Source organism: Podarcis raffonei, chromosome 9 (assembly GCF_027172205.1).
Source record: "Podarcis raffonei isolate rPodRaf1 chromosome 9, rPodRaf1.pri, whole genome shotgun sequence".
NCBI lineage: Eukaryota > Metazoa > Chordata > Lepidosauria > Squamata > Lacertidae > Podarcis > Podarcis raffonei.
The window spans coordinates 21,641,000-21,648,500 of NC_070610.1; the positions used below are offsets into that span (position 1 = coordinate 21,641,000).

General features: G+C 42.1%; 1 long non-coding RNA gene across 2 annotated transcripts in view; it reads right to left on the bottom strand.

The window, feature by feature from the left end:
- The window catches only part of LOC128420781 (uncharacterized), a 167,827-nt gene extending 167,101 nt beyond the window's left edge, over nt 1-726 (bottom strand). The window contains exon 1 of one of the 2 annotated variants that reach the window (XR_008332121.1): nt 626-726. This is a non-coding gene — a long non-coding RNA (uncharacterized LOC128420781). Of the gene's footprint in view, nt 1-401 lie in introns of both variants that reach the window. The other variant, XR_008332122.1, reaches the window with a different exon arrangement.
- Between the last annotated feature and the right edge of the window lie 6,775 nt (nt 727-7,501).

The following is a 7,501-nucleotide window of genomic DNA, read 5'->3' on the forward strand; positions in this document are numbered from 1 at the left end:
CTCCTGCTGCCACCGTGCTGCCCCCGCACAATTTCTGTTCTCATCCTGAAGCAAAGTTCTTAACCCAAGGTACTATTTCTGGGTTAGCAGGGTCTGTAACCTGAAGCGTCTGTAACATGAAGCGTCTGTAACCCGAGGTACCACTGTACTACAGTATTACTAAACCCAGACAGCTTTGAGGAAGCAGTTACCCTATTCAAACCTTTCTACCTTATTGCCCTTATATTTTCTCTGCCCCAGTTAAGCCTCACCAACACTATAACTGAAGCAAAGCTGTCAACTTTTCCCTTTTCTTGCGAGGAATCCTATTCGGAATAAGGGAATTTCCCTTTAAAAAGAGGGAAAGCTGGTAGCTATGAACTGAGGATTCATGTTGAAACCCCATTCCAACCCCTACTAACCTACTGAAGGTCTGTTTTTGCTGCACTGTTGTGGAATCTTCCTCTGACTCCCCTACCAGACACTAGAGACCAGCGTTCCAAACTGCCTCTCACTTCTTAGCACTGGGGTCAGTTTCTCCCCTCAACTCTGCACTCTAAGCCACCATAAGAACATGTGAGCCTGCTGAATCAAGCCAGTAGCCCATGCAGTCCAGCATCATGCCCTCAAGTGGCCATCAACCCACTCTGCCTTTCTCTGGGGGTCTTCTTTCATCTTCCTTAACAATCTTCCTCTGCTGCCTTCTTATTCTGGCTGTCCACCACAAACATCAGCCAACACAGACTGCCCCTGACTGACTAGCACCCACTTCTTCCGACCCCTCCAGCCCAAGCCAATCACACTCACTTACTGAAAATTCTAAACCAGCATCCACCAATCAGGATGTGCACATCTTCTATCCTTCATTTGCATACTGAGAGTTCTATGTCTAACCTCTTCCCAGTGACAGTTAAACCAACTTTTACCTGACCAGAAAGAAGACTTCCTCCATCAAACACATTACAAGGTTCCAATGAGTTCTTTTTTTTCCCCCTTGCAGTTCTTTGCATGTCCCTTCTAGGACACGTGCTTGTCCTCATACTGAGAAAACCCTTTTCCAAGTAAATTTGAGAGGTCTTTCAGGTGTTGTATCTTCTTCCTCCCCTTTAAAAATAGATCCACGTTGGGATGGTTATTCAGAGCTGGTTCTGTCATTTGGCAAAGCCTTGGGAGGAACTAGTTTATTGTAGTTGAGGATTCTGTCCCATTGCCTGTGTTGGAAGTTAGGTTCAGCTGACAGTGTGGTTGGCTTCAGTACTTGGAAGGAACAGAGCATCATCTTTTCCCTTGGCCCAGGCAGCAAAATGTACTGGGCTGGTGCTGTGCTTATCTGATATTTGCACTTGAACTGGATAATTATGCCCTGTATGAGAAAAACCAATTTTCATTCCAGTATCTCAATTGCAAAAACACATCACACATCACACATATTTCTGCTCTTTCCTCTCTGCCCACAGACTTTCAAAATGGGTGATTGCCGGGGGGGGGGCATCATGCTGGTATCTCAGCTTTGAAAAGTAGATCTACCTCCTGAGCATGCATCCGAATTTCATCCAGATAGCTTGATGTTAAAGGGAAACAAGTAAACAAACAGAGAATGTCAAGCAGGCATGTTAAAAATGAAGGGCTCACATTGCTTTAGCAATTATGCAGTGTGAGAATGGTCAGAAATAAAGAAGAGCTCAGGGAAGTTCAAAATCTCACTTGGGAGCTGCCCAAGACAGGACCTGCAATTTTGATTAATGCAAAGGATTCACGGAGACCAAAAATACTCCTTTAGCATCGAACTGTGATACTTTCTCTCCATTTTCTATCCCAGTCTTATCTCTTCCAAGCCCCCTGTGCTTAAGCAGCAAATGAGGCTGAAGCTTTCTCCAGCTCCTCCTCCTCTTCTCCTCCCCTCCTCATCCTGAATTATCTCAGTCCTACAGCAACGCTAGGAGAAGTTTAAAACAATGATGCATTGTGAAGTGATATTAAGGCTCTTTAAAAAAAAAAAGCACTATTTGCCACACACTTTTTCTGGACTGTTACACCTTCTCTATGTGCAAATGAAATTCTCTTCCTGGAGAAAGATAGATGAAGTACAGTTTTTAGTGTTCAATCTCAGGTTGCAGTCAGCCCACCTCTCATTGAAATCCACAGCAAAACACACGTGATTTTAATGAAGTAGTATTACACTCCAGGTAGAAACATTACCATCACTCAATTTGGCAAAGTCAGTATACAGGAAGGGAAAGCAAATAATTCAGAGGTCCTCAAATTGAGCGTTTCGGATGATGGCGGGCAATCTGGCTTAGGTTCTGAATCGATCAATTCCACAAACTGGTTGGAACTTGTAATGGGGCGAAAGTATGTTTTTGTTAAGCACTAAACTTTCTGAAGCAATGTTATGTGTGATTAGCTCTCCTAACCAGACGCTGCTGTCAGTTTCTTGGTCATTGATGTGGCCCGTGTAACTATATAACCATCATGATCATATTTATTTCCTATATAATTCACTTGGTAGAATTGCTTCCTCCTATTGTGCTCTCTTGGAGACTTTCCTTTCTCCGCCATTGCTTGCTGCCTTTCAACTAAAAATAAGTCGTTCAGACTGAAAGCGTATGGAAAAATGCAGCATCTCACAGAGGTGCAGCACAGAAGCTGTCATTTGGACAGGATTGATTCCCACCTAGGATTCCTGAGGCGTAGTTTTTTAGTCCGTTTTGAAGCTGGCTTCATAGCTTGCAGAAGCATCTCTTTGGGATTCACTGTTAAATTAGAAATTGGGCTCATTATTCATACTCTTTGGCCCAGAGCGAAATAGCCGCTTTAGACATGTCCAAGTGATTAGATATCCTCATGGGGGGATTGGACTCCTTCCCCCTTTTGAACCGCAGACTCTCATGCTGCACCATAACCCTGCATTTGAAAGTTCTCTCCATTTCAAAAGGAGTTTGCAATGTGCCATGGAGGAGGCTGCTGTTTGAGAAACACAAACTCAAAGCCCCCTTAATTAATTTTCCCTTAAACAAATACAGTGGTACCTCTGGTTACAGGCACTTCAGGTTACAGACGTTTCAGGTTACAGACTCCGCTAACCCAGAAATAGTACCTCGGGTTAAGAACTTTGCTTCAGGATGAGAACAGAAATCATGCTCTGGCAGTGTGGCAGCAGCAGGAGGTCCCATTAGCTAAAGTGGTGCTTCAGGTTAAGAACAGTTTCAGGTTAAGAACGGACCTCCAGAACAAATTAAGTTCTTAACCAGAGGTACCACTGTAGAAGTTTCTTCATAATGATCACCTGGCTGGATCAAACCAAAAGAACACCTAACGCAGTATTTGGCCTCACTGGTGGCCAGCCATATCATGTGGAAAGTTCACTGGTTATTCGTGTTGGAATAACCATCCCCTGCCTCTCCCAGCAACCACTTCATCCATTTGTATTACAACAAAACATTACCTGACTTAAAACTCTCTAGACCTGAGGAATGGAGACTAGGAAGACTTAACAGCTGACTGGATTCAGTGCCCATTCATGCCACAACGTGGCACAATATATTATCTTGGCTGAAAGTGGGAATGACAGGAGCCGCGAGGAAAGGCTGTAGTTCAATGGTAGAGCAACTGCTTTGTATATACAGAAGGTCACAAGTTCAATCCCAGGCTGGGTGAGATCCCTGACTGGAACACAGAACAGCTACTGCCAGTCAATGTTAGCCGTACTGAGCTAGATGGGACAATGGTTGAATTCAGTATAAGAAAGCTTCCTGTATCTGCACACTTAGCCCAACTGAAACCAATCTATTTAACAACACAGTAGGCCTTACTGTCTTTAATGGAACTTACACCCTAGTGGCTGGAGACCCTGGTTTGGGAAACCCTTATTTATGGGGGTCCCTTCCAACTCTATGATTCCATCATTCTATCATTCAAGTGTGTTTGGTATTGCAGTCTGTGTGTGCTTTACTCTGCATTGGATTGCAACCATAGTCTTTCACTTATCTGGAGTACATCAAACTCACAAAGCAGGAATCAGCACTTGATAATCCCTTACAGTAGAGAGTGCACTGTAGTTATTCACATTCAAGGCCTTTACCATGGGTAATGTTTTCTTAGCAGCATGCAAAAAGAACTCTACATGGAATTAACATTTAAATGAAGCTATGCTGTGCTTTGGCCATCTATTATATGTAAACTATATGAAGAAAAGAGTGACTCTTCTTAAGAGGACTAGGTAACTTGGAAACAGAATTCTTTATAGAGGCAGTGTGTGTCCTCAACCAAATTGCTTGATCCCATAGCAACTCGAAAAATATTGCAGTGGAATTTCTGATTTCACTGTTCTTACTAATTGCATTTTATATATTGTTGTGTTTCATATTTTGAAAAATGATGTAGTACAGAGTACCCAACTGCAATCCTATGCCTGTCTACTCAGAAACAAGTTAATTTGTGGTGCTTACTCACAGATGAATGTGTGCAGGACTATAGCCTATCAATTCTATGTGTATCTACTCAGAAGTAAGTCCCCACGAAGTTTGGTGAGATATGGTCCTTTTCAAGTGACCATAGAATTGCAGCATAAGAGTGTGAGCTGGGAACAGGGAAATCTGATTCAAAAGATTTTGAGCCATGAATTCACTAGGTTGCATTAGACAACCATTCTGTCTCAGCAGCATCCTTTCCCACATCTATAATACACACAAAATTCTGTCCTACCTTACAAGATAAATGTACGTGTTGCAATTGTTACTGAGATAATGAATGTAAGATGCTTTGAACCATGATTATGCAACTATCTGAAAGCTAAGTGCTGTTACATTCATTGATGCAGTGTCTAAAAAAACTAGACCAAATCTTCCTTAGTATTTTTCTTCCTTCTTTCTGAGCTCTCAGAAGAGCAAAAGGAAGTTTGAAGTATGCACTGTATCTAAGACCTTATTGAAATACGCCGCACTCCCCAGTGCCATCCATTTTTCATAAGTATTGTCTAAAATGACCAAGAGCACAACAGCCTATAATTGTTTGCAAGGTCTGAATTGAAATATTAAAGTCTCTTTTTTTAAAAAAAAGATATAAGAAATTATTCTGTATCAATGCCCTAAAGAACAATTAGTGAGCTCTTAAAGAAATATAGACAGCTGACATGAATTTGCTCTGAGGTACTTGCACTGAACAAGAGTAGTGATTAGGTGTCACTTAAACACAGCGTTTGTTAAACATGTACTCATGTGATTTATGCAAAAACTACAGTGAATACCAGTTTCTCTTACGCTTAAAGCCACAAGAGGGTGTTGCCTCCAGTTCTGATTTCAAAAGAAAAAAAATAGTATGATAAAGACATTATTGTGTGTTGTATTTTTTTTTTAACTGTTAACTTTTGTGCCATCTTCCCATTTACAGACCAGAATTATTGTCTCTGTATCTCTCTCTCTTGGGACAAGAGTAAATCTGAAGAGATTTTCATGGGGGAAATTTCTGGGAATTCTGTTTTGCGAATATTCTCTACCATTTTTGTAGTAGTCACTATCCCTTCCCCTCAATCCCAAAGAGCAATGCTAGGCCTGGGGCATTGTGGGGGATATAAAATGGCAACTCAGTTGCTGCATTGGCAAAGAAAACCTTGTGATGTGGGGGGGTTAAGAACCTTACTAAAGGAAAATATCCCCTTCCCAAGAGTATTTAGTGACACTGTACTCCCAATCTCATGGTGTGCAAACAGGGTGAAGAATTTTTGGAGCCCATCTTCACTCAGCTATTATTACTATTTCAGTTTCTTAGCCACCCTTCCCCATAAGGTCACAGGTTGGGTTCAAACAATTAAAAATACAATATTAATTCAGTTTAAATCAAGTTACCATCACAGCAATAGGCTTGGTCCCAAATATATACATTTACACAGATTAGTCAAAGACTAAAATACAATATTAAAATATTAAAAATACAATATTAATTCAGTTTAAATCAAGTTACCATCACAGCAATAGGCTTGGTCCCAAATATATACATATACACAGATTAGTCAAAGACTAGAGTGCAGCAGAGCATCTTCAGCATATGATATGACAGAAACTAAATAATGATGATGATGATGATGATTTATTTATACCCCGCCCATCTGGCTGGGTTTCCCCAGCCACTCTGGGCGGCTTCCAACAAAATACTAAAATACAATAACCTATTAAACATTAAAAGCTTCCCTAAACAGGGCAGCCTTCACATGTTTTTCTAAAAGTTTGGTAGTGTTAAATGCACTTCTCTGAGGCAGTGGCGAAGCTGCATGGCCCGGAACCGGGGGCAGATAGCAGGCAGGGGGGTGGCTGGCACACGTCCCGGGGGCGTGGCACGTTGCCCGCAGGGGCATCGCGCAAATCCCGGGGGTGTGGTGCCCAACGCGGTGGGGGGTGCGCAGCGCGTGTCCGGGGGGTGGCTGCAATGGTCGCCCCCTCCCTGATGGTGCTGGGGGCAGGGCGCTCCACCCGCCCCCTGCCCCCGTTCCTCTGCCAGCACTCTGAGGCAGAAATATTATAATTTAGAAGCTGCCATAGATAATGCCTTCTCCTGGACTGCCACCCACTAAACATCTGAGGTGGTGAAACTACCAAGAGGGTCCCCTCTGCTGATTTTAGCAATCAAAAGTTTATAGGGAAAGAGACAGTCTTTCAAATATTTGTGGCAAGAGTCATATAAGATTTTAAACACTAATTTTAACACCTTGAATTAGGCCCAGAAATGAACGAGCAAGCAGTGCAGCTGTTTTAAAACAGTGTTTTATGTGAGTTATGATTTAAACCCCAGCCAGTAACCTGGCTACTGCATTTTAGATCAGTTGAAGTTTCTGAGTCATCTTCAAGGGCAGCTCCATGTAGAATGCATTACAATAATCCAGTCTGGAAGCTACCAGTGCACATAGGAGCCACTTATTGCAATATCCAGTTAATGGCTTACACTTCCATGTGTGAAAGAGTTAACCTGAGCCCACAGCTCAGGTTGCCTTTCAGCAGCACCTGTTCCCATCCCTCATCTCACTCTCCTTTCTCTTCATGCTTCCTGAAAGAAGGAACCATGAGGCTCCCTGCAAGTGAAGTGAATCTCTCCAAAAGTGAGATTTTACAGCCTGCATCTTTGCTAAGCCAAAGATTGCATGATCCTTTTTGTAAGGAAATCAAGTACATTTGTTTTGAAGTTGTTTGAAGCCTTTGTTCATCTTTGTTTTACTGCCAACAGATGGGTACTTGTTTGCTGTAACAGATTTCTGGAAAATCTGTGAGTAAAACATTCACTTATTTGCAAAGCTAAGTGTCTGTGATTTATTTTAGCCTAAGTATTTTCATTGGGAACATTTATTTAAAGGTAAATGAGGATAAATGCAAAATCCAACCAAGTTTAAATGTGCCCGGAGCAATCGCCGCTGTGTCTAACTCTGCTACAAGAAAGCAAGAAATCTCTCTTCCCAGACTCTCTCTCCAACACCACTGACATTTAAAAATCACTTAGATCTGTTGTGTGGGGATGTTTTGGGCCTCCAGATATTGCT